Below are 17,956 nucleotides of genomic sequence, written 5' to 3'. Positions count from 1 at the left end.
CACTTGATTTTTTTAAGAATATTGATTTTGCAGTACCAATAATTCAATAAGTGGGAACAATTTAAATTTTGAATTAAAACTGACTTACCTCAATTAATGAGATTACTGGGGAAGTGGAATGGTTTTTCCTTGGAAAACTGCATGTGATAAGTAATGATTATTGTTTTTCCCGTGCCCATTAACTATTCATTATTGCTGCATGTCTGACATGTGTCCAATAGTTATTTTTTTTAACCAAGTATAAGTAAGAGAGAGAGAGAAGATTATACAATCTTTTATTTACTTTTACAGTTTATCTCTCTTTCTTTGCTTTTACTCTCTCTCATCTCCTGACGTTGGTTTTTCATACAGATATTTTATCAAACACCTTACAGGCAATCTTAATTTTCAATTTTTCTCATGGCACCTAAGGATTTGATCATCGATGGTGCCAAGTTTGTTCCCAACAACTATGCTGCAATTCTAAATCATGATGAAGCTCCGTCTGAGTTACATTTTGTGCAAGATCTTCTTGCACACAGTGAAATTGGGTATGCATTGACCCAACCTTCCGTCTTTTCAAGCCAACAAGTTCTAACATTTTGACGGACTGGGTATTTTGATAATGGTGGTGCTAATGGTTCTCCCAATATTGTTTTTAAAGTGGATGATTCTGAATATGTGGTAACTCCTGGTACAGTTTGCAAGGCTTTACATTTACCAGAAGGCTGCATTTTCTCAACACCGGATGAACCAGCACTACAGTAGCTCATGGCCAATTTAGGATATGAGAGGAGTTTGGCTAAGCTTGGACAGTTGAAACGAGCACATATCAGAAAGGAATGGAGCTTTTTCTTCGACTGCATCACTAAAGCCTTCGGGAATAAGTGTTCCAACTTTGATGCTATTCATATAATGAGTCAGCACATCAGGTATGCTATTATTAACCAAACTCATTTTGATTTTGCAAGTGCTGTGATAGGTTTTATTGGGGATAGGATGACAGAGGATAGGACTGTTGTCTACTTTGCTAGATTTTGTCAGCTTATATATAATTTCTGTTGTGCTGATGAACCCCAACCTACCACTGACTTATATCCACCTTCTAAAATTGCTAAACGAGCCTTTAATGACTTGGTAAATGCTGACCTTAAGAAAACGGTGGTTAGACCTTTACAGATTCCTCAGTCTACAAAACAGATCCTGGTAAATGCTGACCCTCAAACCTATAGATTTGTTTATCCTGATGTTCAATCTACCACCACATCTCAAACACCACACCAACCATCAGAACACACCATAGATACATCTATACCTCAACCCTCCCTCAGAACATATCTTAAAACATATCTCACACCTTCACAGACAGCTCACCCTTCATCCTCAGCACCTACTGTGAAGCCTTTATCTTCCAAGCCCAAGAGGACAAAGACTATTCCTCAGACACCACAGAAGAGAAGGAGGATTGTTCTGAGAGATGAGTCTGATAGTGAGGAACAGGTTTTTGCATCAGAACCTGTTGTTACAGAAGCTGAGAAGGTTCCTTCTCAGAAAGATTCTGGAATTGGGGGATCTAAGCTTCTCAAAAGGCTTAGAAGAATGACTTCTGCTGAACCTCCCATGGAATCCCCACCTTCAAAGAGATACAAGAAACAAAGAGCTAAAAGGCCAGCTTCAGATGATGAGGAAGCAGTAGCTAAGGAAGGAGATCAGGAATCTCAGATCTCAAAAGAACCAGAATTTGCTGAAGCTACTGCATCTCCTTCTCCATTATCCCAAACTCAGTAAGCTGCTACAGACAAGGCAAACACACCATCTGTGTCTCCTGTACATGAAACTGTATCTCCTATAGACCCAGGCACAAGTGCTGAAATTGATATTCAAAACCTGGTTGTGCCTGAGGTTCTCTACTTAGAAGCTCCAACAATAATTAATCCATCAACAACACCTGTTACTGATGCTACTCAAACTCCAGAATTGTCTACTACACCTTCTATGCATCTAGATGTTGATGATCAGAATATAGGTGAGCATCAGGATATGACTGTTGATCAGAACTTGGAAACATATCAGCACTTAGAGGATGATGCTGAAGCCTCGATTGCTTCTCATACTGTTATTTTATCAGCAGATGCTGATTCTGTAAGTTCTGATGCTGTAAATGCTGATGATACTGGTGATGCTGCTCCAAATGCAGATGCTGATGAAGCTGGTCCTTCAGGACATGCACCTCCACAAACTGTTTCTAAATCTGAACTAGTCAAGAAGTTTGTACGAGGAGAAGCACCGGTACCTTGGAGTGAAACTCCTAGAGGACAGGAGTGGACTAAGGAATGGAACTCAGTTACCTTTGTTCCATCTGAAAAGATTCTTGCTGAGCACTTGGACAAAGCTGATCAGATGTTAATTAATGATGACTTCAAGATACAGCTTCGAGTCACTGCATTGAGTACTAGACATCTTCAAGGTCTTCATTCAAAAACTCATGCAGAGTTATATAAAATTCAGGAAGAATTGCTCAAGCAAGAAACAGTTAAGAAACTTGAAAAGAAAAGTTTCTTTCAACCTACCTTTGACAGAGTTGCTTCCATTGAGAAGACCCAAGCGAAGCAACAGTCTCAGATTGATGATATTTTGAAAAATCAAGCTTCTCAGCAATCTCAACTCGATGAAATCCAAGCCTCAGTGGAATTGCTTGTCTCTCTTCTCTTACCTACTGATGCCAAAAAGGGGGAGAAAGTAATTAAGTCCAAATGCAAAACTGATCAGACAAGGGGAAAGATGATGAAAAAGATGACCAGGGAAACCCTGGAATGGGTGGAGGTCATGGTCAAGGTAGAAGTTTCTCATCAAGAAGAGCTGAAATTACAAGTCACAGGACAAGTTCTGATGAACTTTTGGATCTTGATGAAGAATTATCAAGACAGTTATTTCTAAAGGAGAATCCAGGAATTGACTTGGAAAGCCTGATGGAAGAAGAAGCTAGACTTAAGTCAGAAAAAGTCAAATCTAAATCTGAAGCTTCTGTTAGTAAAAAGAAACTTCCAAAAGTCAAAGGCATTGTGATAAAAGAAAGAACAAATCCTGAAGCAACCAAGGCTAAATCACAATTGCAGATAGATCCAAGGTCTAAGGGCAAAGAGAAAATTGGTGAACCTATCAAGGTTTATGTGCCTCATGTGGATGAAGAAATTACTGTTGAAGATGCTAATCTTGCTCTGACTTCAAGAAAAATTTCTAAGACAACCTCTGACATGGCTCAAGTTGTTCAGAGTAAAGATAGAGTTAGTTCTGATATCTCAAAGAAGCAAGTAACCTCTGACATAGCTCAAGTTAACTTGATATCAGAAGATAAATTAAAGGAAACCTCTGACATTGCTCATGTTAAACCTTCAAAGATACTCCTACCAGGATTCACCAAAGCCAAATAGACTCAACCTTTGAAGACTGCTGCAAGTGGTTTTGAAGCAAGAGTGGTTACTGGAAAGGAAGCAAGAGATAAAACTGGATTGGGAAGTGCTGATGAAAGAAGAATACAGAACACAACCAATGATCCAACTTCCTTAAGTGAACCAGGTATTGGAGCAACTCCTGAAAGATTGAATCAACTAGAATCTGTACAGATGGTTTACCATACCTACTTGAAAGAACACATTTTGTTGTACTTCATGACAGATGGTGGGGTTTATCATATAAGGGAAAATGCCATTCCACTGAAGTATTTTGAAGAATTGGAACATGTATTATTCTTACTTCAAGTGAATGACAAAATAACAGAAAGTGCTGCAAACTATTTAAAGAGCCAAATTCAGAGACAGAAAAGGTTATATTCTGTTAAATCTGACAGCACATATCTTCCAAAGTACAGAGATCACAAGGGTGATATTGTTGAGATGAAGCCTAACTCTGCTAAGATTATAACTACCTTTCTGGGTTACAAGGCTGTGGAATTCAATCTTGAGTCTGACAAGGCGTATTTGATCAGACTGGATCAGGACATAAAGAAAGCTAAAATTAATGATCTCAGGGCTGCAATTTTTCAAACTGGTGAAGATTCTGCAGAACTTAAAGATGCTAAAAGGAGGATGATTGATGAACTCAGATATGCTGAAAGATGTTTGTTAAAGAACTATCTCAGAACAACTCCTGACATCAGATAGATCAGAAGATGAAGCCAAGTCAAGATCTAAGACTGCTCAAATTCTAATATGAATACAGACTGAAGTTGTTATCAGAAGTTAAAGTTGGTAAAACTTAAATGACTGTAAGTTGTAGTTATCTAGTCAAATTCTCATCATCAAATATCTGTTAACTTGTATATTATGCTAATTTATAAGTTGGGGGAGATTGTTAGATATATTTGATAATGTCATGACTAATGTGATTTATGTTTAGTTTTCAGATCTTACTTAAACAGGACAAATCAGTACTTAACTGAAATCAGTACTTATACTGAAGTCAGAACTTAGGTCATCAGTACTTAAGGTTCAGGAGATATCTATCAGAAGATAATATCAGGACTTAAAGGAAACGTTCAGATAAGGAAGGTAACTGATTTATAGGAAGAGAAGATCGAGACAAACATAAGAAGAGATATGCATGAAGAAGGAATTCTATGAAGAATAGAATACTTGGAAGAAAAGATATCTGATTGATATATTTTAGGAAGCAAAATTATATTCCATATCAATTAGCGATTATCTTGTAACTGTGTAGTATATAAACACAGACATAGGGTTTACACTATAAGTGTTATCATTATCGAGAAGATTATTCATTATAACCCTAGCAGCTCTCGTGATATTTGTTCATCACTGAGAGAGGACAGTTCCATACTGTAACAGAGTTTATTGTTTTGAATAAAGTTTGTTTTCTGTTACTTGAGTTATTAAAGTTCGATTTGATTGTGCTATACACTGTATTCACCCCCTCTACAGTGTGTGTGACCTAACATTCTATTAATTACATCCAGGAAAAGCCAATATAATGACAGATGCCTTGAGTAGAAAAGAAAGATGGAATATCATTAAGATTATTAAAGAGTTAGCAGAAGAATGGAAGAAGTTAGAAATTGAAGTTCAAGTACCTGGAGGTAATAAGGAGTAATTGCATGAGATCACTTTTCAGTCAGAATGAGTGGAAGGAATAAAGAAGTGTTAAGAAGAAACTATGAATAAAGAATTGGATAGTTTAAATGGAAAGGAAAGTTGCACCCAAAAGGACAGTAGAGGTATGTTTGGATTTTTCCGCTAGAGCACGAATTTCAATGTGACCAAGCTGAAGAGTAAAATATAAAGAGAAGCCCATAATTCTAGGACCCTATTCACCTGGAAGCACTCGGGCGTATCAGGGCATGACGGAGAACTTTTGGGGAAATTATTGATAAGTTGATAAGTCCGCATGTTCCTTCCAACTAATGAAAGATACCCTTGGATAAGCTAGTTAAGCTGTATTTAAATGAAATCGTGACAAAGCATGGAGTCCCTATTTTAATTATGACTGATTGAAACCCGAGGTTTAACTTGAAGTTTTGGACGAAGTTCCAGGAATGCTTGGGGATTGAGTGAAATATAAGTACCGTTTACCATCCCCAGACAAATGGTAAAGGTGAGAGGATGACTCAGATAAGGGAAGTTATCATGCTAGTATGGGAATGATACCCTACGAAACCTTGTTTGGATGTAAGCATATAATCCCGTTTTACTGAAATAAGGTAAGAGGGAAGAAGTTGTTAAGTCTTAGGTTGGTGCCGCAAACTGAAGACGCAGTGGTGTTGATTCAGATGAAGAATGCGGATTTGTATTGAAAGGATACGAATGATAGAAATAGGATAGATGGTATTGTTAAAGGTGTTATCTTAAGAAGGGTTGAATAGGTTTAAAGCAAAGGGTTGCTGAATCCCAGATATACTGAACCATTTGAGATACTGAGAACATCAGGTAGGGTCGCCTATGAGTTAACTATGTTGCCATAGCTGCAGCATACTCATAGTATGATTTATGTCTTTAGGCCAAAAGAACATATCCTTGATTTGAATTAAGATAGGTTGTATGAAGCAATCTGCCACCTAGATCTTAGGAATGAGTTTATATATATAGTGAGTATGCTTTGAATAAATCCTCGAATAGAAGAGTCTACTTGGGGAGTTAGAGTCAGATATGCTTGACAAATATCCTCGTTTGTTTAGTTAAATCAGATTCTGAGGACATAATCTTTTTAAGGGGGAAGGATATAAAGACTCGCGTATCTTCGTACTATTTATATGTGTAATTATGGAGCTATTAAATAAATAAAATATATGTATGGGTTCTGTTAGTTGAATAATATTTTTTTGTTAATTATGTGTGATCTTTGGTGTTCGAGGATTATCTATATAATTGTGTGTTGAGTTGTATTGTCTCGTTATTACTTTTAAAAGTGGTTTTATGACAGATTTATTTGCATAAATATTTGGATTGTCTTTAAAATTGTTTTCATGATTTGGAAATTTCAATAATTATTTTTGGGATTTTATAATATTTAAAAATCAATATTTCATCAATTATTTGACCCTGTATGATTTTCTGATTGCATTTAATTGTAAAATCCATATTCAATTCCAGAATTCTTCAAAAATTATGAAACTCATATTTATTGAAGTTTGGAATATTCCGAGAATTTTAAAATTATTTTGGAAATTTTTGGGATTAATTTCATCCGCGCGTTGATTCATTAATTATTAAAAAGCGGGTATAAATTGCGTTTCAAAAATTGTCTTAAAATTTCGAAATTTACGCTTTTATCAACTTTGGGATATTTATAATATTTTAAGACTGTTTTGGTAATTTTTCGGATTAGTTTTCGCAGCTTTGTCCGATAAACGGTTTAAAACGAGACAAAGCGATCAGATTTGAAAGTATAAGGACACATGTTAATCAGAGAAAACCAGTCAGAAATGTGGCAATCTGCGTTTCGTTAATAAATAAATAATAATAATAAAATATCACACACAATTACACGCGGCTTGAGGAGAGGGAGGGGCTGTTTCTCATCTTCTTACTGCTGTGTTTTCTCTTCTCTCTATCCTCTCTCTCATCTCTCTTTGGTCTCTCTCTAGTCTCCCTCACGTGTCTCTCTTCTCTCCCTCTTTCTTCTCACTCTTTCTCATTCATGTTTCTTCTCTACACCGTTTCCCTGCTTCGGTTTTGGGTAAGTGATGTGACGAACTCAACCCCGGGTTAGGAGTTGACGTCACTAACAAAATGAAACTATAATTATAAGACAACTACTTACTTTATTCAATATAAACAACTCTTCCACAAGATCTTTTCCAGGTTCAAGTATAACTTAGGTTACACACTTATTACAAACCATCTTATTAAAAACAACCTGCCACCTATGACTATTATTCTACAGCAACTCACAGACCACACTTCCTAGACACAACCTATTCAGAGGAGCTCGACATAGGAGGAGTTGGAAACTGGCCCTTAGCAAAACAGCAACATCCCCTAAGCATCTGCAATGCGAAAATATACAAACACATTTGCAAGAGTGAGCTATCAACCGCTCAGCAGTACCACTATATGATTACTAACTAAAACAGTTTATAATAAACAATTGTAGGAACAGAAATTACAACTTGTTAGTAGAAAACAAGTAAAACAAGTGTAAATAGATAAAAACTGATAAACTGTTGAAACTGGATCTTTAATAGCTAGCATGCTCTCTAAACATTTTATTAATAGTGATGTGTAAATAGCAGGGTTAAATTTAGCATGCTACTTCCATTTCCAAATCATTCGTCCCATCGCAGGACCTATAAAACTAATTGTTCCTTTACGGGAACCATAAAACTTGTCCCTTTCCGGGAACCTCAAAATCGCTTGCTCAGATATAAATGCATTGGATGATTCCTGGTGAGACAGCTGATCAGGCTATCATATGAAACTTGTTCCGGAACTCAGAGACTAGCTAGGTCTCTGTCACGCTGGGCTGGTGGTTATAACAAGGTGCGCAACCACTTCGCCTCTTACGCTAACTTCCAGGCCGTTACGGCCTTTTGCGCACACTCATCCAATTATCTGATCATTTTTTTTATCCAGTTTTTCCAAATCACTTACCTATCTCTCGTCAAAACAATTATAACATAGCACATTTTCCCAAACATTTTCGTTTATTCAAAACTTAGAGATAGGTATTTTCAGAAGTTACTTTTCCCCCAAAACACAAGTTAGTAAAGCAATTTGAAACCCAGGGGATACGTAACTTAAATCAGTCTGTTCCATTATGAGAATAAAACAACATTATATTCATATATACTGAACCATAAAGATATGGTCAGGGGTACTTGCCTTAATACGCTTTAACACTAAGTTCTGACTGGCTTTGCACTGACCGGGATGCTAAGGATTTCAACTGGAACCTACAGGAACCAAAATACCCTAAATTAGACATCCGAATAAGCTTGACTATCCTCGCTAACAATCTACCCATACGTTAACAAACCCGACTCGTAACATTCTCAATATAATAATACACGTATCAATTAGGGTTCACATCTTCAAAAGTCGGTTCAGTGTTCATTTTCGTAATATAGGTATATTTGTCCTTTTATGAAATTAGGGTTATGGGTTTCGCAAAGTATTCCATCGCAACACATAATCAGGTTTTGTACAAATTAGTTACATATAATCGATCGACGTTCCGATAGCCATTGGGTACGGCCTCGTATTCCCGTAATATAATTTTTCTGGAAATCGGGCAGCACCTCCTTTGATTATCGGCTAACCCGTCGAACGTCCTGACGTCCAATCAATCACAATCAATTCAAATCAATACAATTCCCAACCACCGATTCCCGCCAATACTGTCAATTCTCAAATTTACAAACACCAATTATTCGTTATTATCTGCATTTTATGTCTTAACTCGCATTTTATAACTTTATTCAAAATTTTGATTTTAAATCGTATTTTGTATTTTAAATTGTAGGACTCAGAACAACGTCATCACCGTCCACCGTCCGCTCGTCGAAATTCATCACGGACGGCGGTAAAATCCGGAGGTTCCCCAAATCGGGATTCCAATCACGGATCTCACCGATAAATTTTATGAATAATTAGTAATAATAATACAATTAATCACAAAATTCTTTCGAATTTATTGATTCACGACATCACGAAAGCAATCATCGAATTGAACCGAAATCACGAAACAAGTCTTCGAATTATACAATCTCAGCAACATAATCGGAAGCAACAGAACCGGGGATACAGGGAACAACGCCGAGCACGCGCCACCTCTTCATCGGAAAATAGCGAAGGGCGGCGGCTGTGCAAAGAGAAACAGGAAACAACCATACACAGCAACGTCACACACACAAAATACACACACACACGCACACACAGAATCGATACACACACATAATTAACATATACACAGACCACCTCGCTGGAGGAAAGTCCGGCGGCGGCCGGAAAAAGGAAGACAGGAATCACAGGTGGCAATTACCGAAACAAGAAGGGGAACACAGCGGTGGAAGCACAGGAAACCAAGAGAGCAGAAAAGAAAGGACAGAGAGAAGGATAGAACAAGAGAGATTTGTAGGGAGATTGAGAGACGAGAGCGAGAGAGATTTCGAAGGAGAGAGAGACGGACTCGAGAGAGATTCAGAAGAGAGCTTGGAGAGGAAAGGGTCAGTTTATACACGATTAACAATAACAGCCCCCCTCTTTTCTTTTATTATTATTCTTTATTATATAAACCTCACAACAGAAACTCTATCTGACCCGAAATTTAGTTTTTTAACGAGTGATTCACGGGTAATTAAAACCCGGACATTAATAAAATATTTTATAACATATCACAAATAATTGAAAGATAATAAAATAGGATTTTCAAAATTTTAAAATATTTTTTTTTCAAAAAAACATAATTTATACCCGTTTTTAATGAATAAACGAAACAACGCACAGGTGAAATTTATCCCAAAAATTACCAAAATAATTTTAAAATTCTCAGAATATTCTAAACTTAAATAAATACGAGTTTCATAATTTTTGAAGAATTCTAAAATTAAATACGGATTTTACAATTAAATACACTCAGAAAATCATTTAAGGGTAAACAATCAAATAAATATTGATTTCTAAATTTTAAAAATTCCTAAAAATAATAAATAAAATTATGAAGCCATAAAAATGATTTTAGAGATAAACCAAGTATTTATGGAAATAAATCCTGAATGTAACCACTTTTAACCATAAAACAACTAACACAACGCCACAACTAATTACACAAACGATCCTCGAATACCAAATATCACACATAATTAATAAAATATTAACAGAAATAATATTCAACCGACAGATCCCATACACATAACTTATTTAATTATTTAATAATTACACATTTAAATATTACAGAAATCTACGAGTCGTTATATCTTTCCCCCCTTAAAAAGATTCTGTCCTCAGAATCTGAACTAATTAAACAAATGAGGATGTTTGTCAAGCATATCTGACTCTAATTCCCAAGTGGACTCTTCTACTCGAGGATTCCGCCACAGTACTTTAACTATGGGAATAGACTTATTTCTAAGAACTCGCTCTTTACGATCTAGGATCTGGATCGGCCGTTCATCGTAGGATAAATCTGGTTGAAGATCGATTGGTTCATATTCAATAACTTGATTTGAATCAGGGATATAACGCTTCAGCATGGACACATGGAATATATTGTGGATATGTTGTAATTGCGGTGGCAATGCCAATTCGTAGGCAACCTTACCAACTTTCCTCAGTATTTCAAAAGGTTCGATAAATCTAGGACTTAACTTGCCTTTCTGTCCAAATCTAACCAATCCTTTCCAGGGCGACACTTTTAACAATACCAACGATCCTATTTCCATCTCCACATCTTTTCGATGAAGGTCTGCGTTCTTTTTCTGTCTATCTTGAGGTGCCTCTAACCTTTTTCGAATCAATATAATTGCATCCTTAGTCTGTTGAACCAATTCAGGGCCTAATAATTTCTTTTCTCCTACTTCATCCCAATAGAGAGGGGACCTACATTTACGTCCATATAGGGCTTCGTAGGGCGGCATTCTTATACTGGCATGATAACTGTTATTATAAGAAAACTCAATCAGTGGCAAATGTTCGTCCCAATTTCCTTTAAAATCCAAAGCACAAACCCTTAACATGTCTTCTATCGTCTGAATGGTTCTTTCACTTTGGCCATCTGTCTGGGGATGGTAGGCGGTACTCATTTTCAATTTAGTCCCTAAACACTCCTGAAATTTCGTCCAAAATCTGGAATTAAATCTTGGATCTCGATCCGATATGATTGAAACAGGAACTCCATGCTTGGTAACAATTTCATCCAAATATAATTTAACTAGCCTGTCCAAAGGATACTTTTCATTGATCGGGAGAAAATGTGCAGACTTGGTCAATCTATCAATAATTACCCAAATTGCATCATGGTTCGATTTCGTCTTTGGTAGTCCTACTACAAAATCCATCGTGATTCCTTCCCATTTCCACTGTGGAATATCCAACGGTTGTAACAATCCACTTGGTCTTTGATGTTCCGCCTTCACTGTCTGGCATACATGGCATTTGTTAACCCAACTTGCAATTTCCCTTTTCATTCCTGGCCACCAAAAGTGCATCTTCAAATCTTGATACATTTTAGTGCTTCCCGGGTGAATGGAAAACTTGGAATTATGAGCTTCCCGCAATATCTCATTCCTTAGTTCAGTTACATTGGGAATCCATATCCTCGAGGAAAACCTATACATAACCTTGCTATCCTTTTGTGTGCAGAGTTCTTCTCTAGTTAAACTATCTAATTCTCGATCCATCATTTCTTCCTGACACTTCTGGATCTTGTCCATCAATTCTGGCCGAAAAGTGATCTCATACAATTGTCCTTGATTTTCGTCTGTTACTCGAACCTCAATTTTCAGTTTCTCCAATTCTCTGGCGAGTTCCTCAGAAATTTTGATTGCATTCAATCTTTCCTTCCTGCTTAGGGCATCTGCCACTACGTTGGCCTTGCCTGGGTGGTAATTAATAGAACAATCGTAATCTTTAATCAGTTCTAGCCATCTCCGTTGTCGCATATTTAGATCCTTCCGAGTGAATATATACTTTAAACTTTTGTGATCTGTATAAATTTCACATTTTTCTCCGTATAAGTAATGTCTCCACAGCTTCAACGCGAACACGATTGCTGCTAATTCCAAATCATGCACTGGATACTTTTGCTCATGAGGCTTTAACTGTCTAGAAGCATAGGCAATGACTTTATCATGTTGCATTAATACACAACCCAGACCTTTCAAGGAAGCATCACTATAGATCACGAAGTTTCCTGTCTCATCTGGCAAGGCTAATACTGGAGCTGTTACTAACCTCTTTTTCAATTCTTGGAAGTTTTCCTCGCACTTCTCTATCCAATTAAACTTCTCATTCTTCCTGGGTCAACTTGGTCAATGGAGTTGCAATCTTGGCAAAATCCTTTACGAATCTTCGATAATAACCTGCTAACCCAAGAAAGCTTCTGAGTTCTGTCGGAGTCTTTGGTTGTTCCCACTTGGATACAGCCTCAATCTTTACGGGATCCACTTTAATGCCATCTTTTCCTACTACGTGACCTAAGAATTGAACTTCCTCCAACCAAAATTCGCACTTCGAAAACTTTGCGTACAACTGCTTTTCTCTTAGCCTTTGCAGGGAAATCTTCAAATGATTAGCATGATCTTCTCTAGTCTTCGAATAAATGAGGATGTCATCAATAAATACAATCACAAACTTATCCAAGTATTTTTTATACACCTGATTCATTAAATCCATGAAGGCAGCTGGTGCATTGGTCAATCCAAATGACATTACTAAGAACTCATAATGTCCGTATCGGGTCCTGAATGCAGTCTTTGGTATGTCTTCAGGCTTAATCTTTAACTGATGGTAGCCTGATCTCAAATCAATCTTTGAGAAACAACACGCTCCCTTAAGTTAGTCAAACAGGTCATCTATCCTTGGCAGAGGATACTTGTTTTTAATGGTTAACTTGTTTAATTCCCGATAATCAATACACAATCTCATACTTCCATCCTTCTTCTTTACGAATAGTACTGGAGCACCCCACGGGGATACACTTGGCCTAATCACGCCTTTGTCCAATAATTCCTGGAGTTGCTTAGCTAGTTCTTTCATTTCAATTGGAGCCATGCGATAGGGTGCCTTTGAAACTGGTTCTGCTCCGGGAACTAAGTCTATGGAAAACTCAATTTCACGAACCGGTGGCAATCCGGGCAATTCATTTGGAAAAACGTCTGGGAATTCCCTTACAATTGGAATCTTGTCTAAATTAAGTACTTCTTTATCCACGTCCACCACATGTGCTAAGTAAGCTTCACATCCTTGTCTTAACAATTTCTTCGTCTAGAGTATCGAGAGAAATTTCTTTTCTTGCCTTTGTCCTTGATAAGTCACCTTAATATTATCCTCAGTAACCATCAAAATTTTCTTCTTCTTACAATCAATGTTAGCCTTATACTGGGACAACCAATCCATTCCTAAAATCACGTCGAACTCTCCTAGCTCGAAGGGTATTAGATCAGCCGAAAAAGAGTATCCGTGGATTTCCAATTGACACTTAGGGCAAAACTGACTCACTGAAACTCTATCCTGATTGGCTACTTCTATAGTCAAAGGTTCAACCAAATCTTCTAACATTAAGTCCACCTTAACCACATAATTCTTTGATATAAAAGACTTAGATGCTCCTGAATCAAATAAAACTTTAACAGGTACGGAGTTGAGAGAGAGCGTACCTGCCACTACGTCCGAGTCCTGAGCATTGGACTTTTTTTTCATTTTGAAAGTTCTGGCTTTAGCTGTGCTGGATGCCGGTCCTTGAGATGCAGTACCTTGAGTAGCTGTCTTACAATACCGAGCAACATGTCCCACCTTCCCACAGTAGCAAGTAACTGCGGGTTTCTCTATATTGTATTCGGATGCGTAATGACCCTTTTGATGACATTTGAAGCACTGAACATCCCTTTTGCACGGGCCACTATGTCTCTTCCCACATACCTTATAATCCCTTACGGAATTTGATAACTGAGCTGGAGTGGAGGCAACTGAGGTGGTAGCAGGCCTAGCCTGAGGAAAATTCTGTCTTCTAAATCTTTTATTTCTGTTCTGGCCAAACCTCTTCTGAAACCTCTGACCGGACCCCCCCTGGATTCGTTTCACTAGTGATACTTTCAGATTTCTGCTTCTTATCGCCCTTTTCCTTGGCAGCCAACTTCTGGTCACTTTCAATTACCAGCGCGGCCTGAACTACGGAGGGATATATCTTGAGCTGCAAGGCTACAACCCCACTGTGAATTTCTGGCTTCAGTCCCTGCTGGAACCTCTTCGCTTTCTGAGCTTCAGTATTCACATACACAGGAACCAGTCGGGCCAATTCCGTAAACTTGGCCTCATACTCGGCTACACTCTTTTCATCCTGCTTCAATTCCAAGAACTCCACTTCTAACTGGTTCTGCAAACAGTCCGGAAAATATTTTTCCAAGAACAACTCTATAAACCTGTCCCAAGAGACAGGGCCTTCTTCTTCTACGGCACGGGTGGATTCCCACCAATAATTCGCTTCACCTTTTAGAAAATAGCTCGCATAGTCTGATCTAAGATTATCACTTACTTGCGTGAGGGTGAAAGCTTTTTCTATTTCCTTTAGCCAAATTCTAGCAGCCATTGGGTCCACCTCACCCTTAAACTCTGGGGGCTTTACCGACTGAAAAGATTTAAAACTCACAGTTTGGTTCACTTCTCTTTGTTGAGGTTGTTGCTGAATCTGTAGCTGTTGCAGTTGAATTTGTTGTTGCTGCTGCTGTATGAACTGCTGCTGTTGTTGCTGTTATTGTAGAAATTGCTGCTGCTGCTGCTGCTGAAATTGTTCTTACTGCTGTGCCATTTGATTAGATTATTGGCGCAGTAAATCTAGCAACTCACCCATAACTGGGCCCCCTTCAGAAGCTCTACTAGAGGAATTGGATGGAATATTCTTCTTCGGCGGCATTCTCCTGAAACATAGCAAATGATTTTAGTTTAAAAGAATTGCCCCCGGGTAGCAACATTTTCATGTGCCAAGAGAATACTGCCGCAATAAAATATTCCCACCCTCATTGAGTTGGGGTCCGACTGTAATGAGTGGCTGGATTTAACAAAATCAGCAACAATTGCAACAATAAAATAACAACAGTAATAACAACACGACACTAGCAGCATTCAACAATACCTATAATATAACACTGGCTAAATTCACATGGTCGGACTCGTTCTCGTGGAAAAACTATCTAGGAATCCTTATTGGCTACTACCAATGGTACATATACCAGGGAAAACACACTAAAGATCAGGGCAGTTCCAAAATCCTCAAAATATGCCAGGGTTACGCCTTCGAACCCTCGACTAGACTCTTAAACTTGCTCCTCTAGATGTGGGTTGCTGAATCACTCCCTATATACCAATATTACCCCTTTCCGACTCTACTCCTAACCTAAATCAGGGACTCAAACCAGTAGCTCTGATACCAACCTGTGACGGCCTCAACCCCGGGTTAGGAGTTGACATCACTAACAAAATGAAACTATAATTATAAGACAACTACTTACTTTATTCAATATAAACAACTCTTCCACAAGATCTTTTCCAGGTTCAAGTATAACTTAGGTTACACACTTATTACAAACCATCTTATTAAAAACAACCTGCCACCTATGACTATTATTCTACAGCAACTCACAGACCACACTTCCTAGACACAACCTATTCAGAGGAGCTCGACACAGGATGAGTTGGAAACTGGCCCTTAGCAAAACAGCAACATCCCCTAAGCATCTGTAATGCGAAAATATACAAACACATTTGCAAGAGTGAGCTATCAACCGCTCAGCAGTACCACTAAATGATTACTAACTAAAACAGTTTATAATAAACAATTGTAGGAACAGAAATTACAACTTGTTAGTAGAAAACAAGTAAAACAAGTGTAAATAGATAAAAACTGATAAACTGTTGAAACTGGATCTTTAATAGCTAGCATGCTCTCTAAACATTTTATTAATAGTGCTGTGTAAATAGCAGGGTTAAATTTAGCATGCTACTTCCATTTCCAAATCATTCACCCTCTCTGGACCTATAAAACTAATTGTTCCTTTACGGGAACCATAAAACTTGTCCCTTTCCGGGAACCTCAAAATCGCTTGCTCAGATATAAATGCATTGGATGATTCCTGGTGAGACAGCTGATCAGGCTATCATATGAAACTTGTTCCGGAACTCAGAGACTAGCTAGGTCTCTGTCACGCTGGGCTGGTGGTTATAACAGGGTGCGCAACCACTTCGCCTCTTACGCTAACTTTCAGGCCGTTACGGCCTTCTGCGCACACTCATCCAATTATCTGATCATTTTTTTTATCCAGTTTTTCCAAATCACTTACCTATCTCTCGTCAAAACAATTATAACGTAGCACATTTTCCCAAACATTTTCGTTTATTCAAAACTTAGAGATAGGTATTTTCAGAAGTTACTTTTCCCCCAAAACACAAGTTAGTAAAGCAATTTGAAACCCAGGGGATACGTAACTTAAATCAGTCTGTTCCATTATGAGAATAAAACAACATTATATTCATATATACTGAACCATAAAGATATGATTAGGGGTACTTGCCTTAATACGCTTTAACACTAAGTTCTGACTGGCTTTGCACTGACCGGGATGCTAAGGATTTCAACTGGAACCTACAGGAACCAAAATACCCTAAATTAGACATCCGAATAAGCTTGACTATCCTCGCTAACAATCTACCCATACGTTAACAAACCCGACTCGTAACATTCTCAATATAATAATACACGTATCAATTAGGGTTCAAGTCTTCAAAAGTCTGTTCAGTGTTCATTTTCAGTAATATAGGTATATTTGTCCTTTTATGAAATTAGGGTTATGGGTTTCGCAAAGTATTCCATCGCAACACATAATCTGGTTTTGTACAAATTAGTTACATATAATCGATCGACGTTCCGATAGCCATTGGGTACAGTCTCGAATTCCTGTAATATAACTTTTCCGGAAATCGGGCAGCACCTCCTTTGATTATCGGCTAACCCGTCGAACGTCCCGACGTCCAATCAATCACAATCAATTCAAATCAATACAATTCCCAACCACCGATTCCCGCCAACACTGTCAATTCTCAAATTTACAAATACCAATTATTCGTTATTATCTGCATTTTATGTCTTAACTCGCATTTTATAACTTTATTCAAAATTTTGATTTTAAATCGTATTTTGTATTTTAAATTGTAGGACTCAGAACAACGTCATCACCGTCCACCGTCCGCTCGTCGAAATTCATCGCGGACGGCGGTAAAATCCGGAGGTTCCCCAAATCGGGATTCCAATCACGGATCTCACCGATAAATTTTATGAATAATTAGTAATAATAATACAATTAATCACAAAATTCTTTCGAATTTATTGATTCACGACATCACGAAAGCAATCATCGAATTGAACCGAAATCACGAAACAAGTCTTCAAATTATACAATCTCAGCAACATAATCGGAAGCAACAGAACCGGGGATACAGGGAACAACGCCGAACATGCGCCACCTCTTCGCCGGAAAATAGCGAAGGGCGGTGGCTGTGCAAAGAGAAACAGGCAACAACCATACACAGCAACATCACACACACAAAATACACACACACACGCACACACAGAATCGATACACACACATAATTAACACATACACAGACCACCTCGCTGGAGGAAAGTCCGGCGACGGCCGGAAAAAGGAAGACAGGAATCACAGGCGGCAATTACCGAAACAAGAAGGGGAACACAGCGGTGGAACCACAGGAAACCAAGAGAGCAGAAAAGAAAGGACAGAGAGAAGGAGAGAATGAGA

Source organism: Apium graveolens, chromosome 3 (genome assembly GCF_009905375.1).
Source record: "Apium graveolens cultivar Ventura chromosome 3, ASM990537v1, whole genome shotgun sequence".
NCBI lineage: Eukaryota > Viridiplantae > Streptophyta > Magnoliopsida > Apiales > Apiaceae > Apium > Apium graveolens.
Note: the sequence above shows the minus strand (reverse complement) of the source record.